Below are 871 nucleotides of genomic sequence, written 5' to 3'. Positions count from 1 at the left end.
CAGGAACACATAGTACAACATTCTTTCAAACAAACATCTTTCTTTGCAGTAAAAAAATATGTAGGCATACACTGTGGCTTGTTTAGGCCCTTTTTTACATTCAACCTACATGATCCCTCTCCACAATTACAGCAGCTCTCGGTTCATCAGTCCACAATCACCTTTGTTTAAAGGGGTCATATGACATTGCTAAAAAGAACATTATGTTGTGTATTTAGTGTAATGCAATTTCTTTATGCGGTTTAAGGTTAAAAAAACACATTATTTTTCACATAATGTACATTATTGTTTCTCCTCTATGCCCCGCCTTTCTGAAACGCGTACATTTTTACAAAGGTCATCGGTCTGAAAAGCGAGGCGTACGCTGATTGGCCAGCTATCCAGTGCGTTGTGATTGGCTGAATACCTCAAGTGTGTGACGGAAATGTTACTCCCTTACCATACTGTGATGCCGTGTCCCGGCGCGATGAGACACCAATAAAACCCATTACAAATGAGGCATTTGTTGCATCCAGTGGGGACATAATTACTGATTATAATGACTTATACTGTCTTTTTACGCGCTGCGTTGCGTATCGCGCCGTGGAAACATAAAACCATGTCTGCATTAGGGCTGCACGATAAATCGCATGCGATATTTAATGCGCATCTTGTCAGAAAGCCGGTTCTGTAATCAGCGGTAAATCTCCATCACCTGCGGGCTTTCACGTTGAGCAGCATTAACTACACAGAGCCGTTGTTAACTGAGGAGCTGCGCAAAAAATCGCGCGAATATGAACGTGGTTTTGCGCAGCTCCTCAGTGAACAACGGCTCTGTGTAGTTAATGCTGCTCAATGTGAAAGCACGCAGGTGATGGAGATTTACCGCTGA

This window comes from Sinocyclocheilus anshuiensis, unplaced genomic scaffold (assembly GCF_001515605.1).
Source record: "Sinocyclocheilus anshuiensis isolate Anshui unplaced genomic scaffold, SAMN03320099.WGS_v1.1 scaffold1554, whole genome shotgun sequence".
Lineage (NCBI taxonomy): Eukaryota > Metazoa > Chordata > Actinopteri > Cypriniformes > Cyprinidae > Sinocyclocheilus > Sinocyclocheilus anshuiensis.
This window is presented reverse-complemented; position numbering follows the sequence as displayed.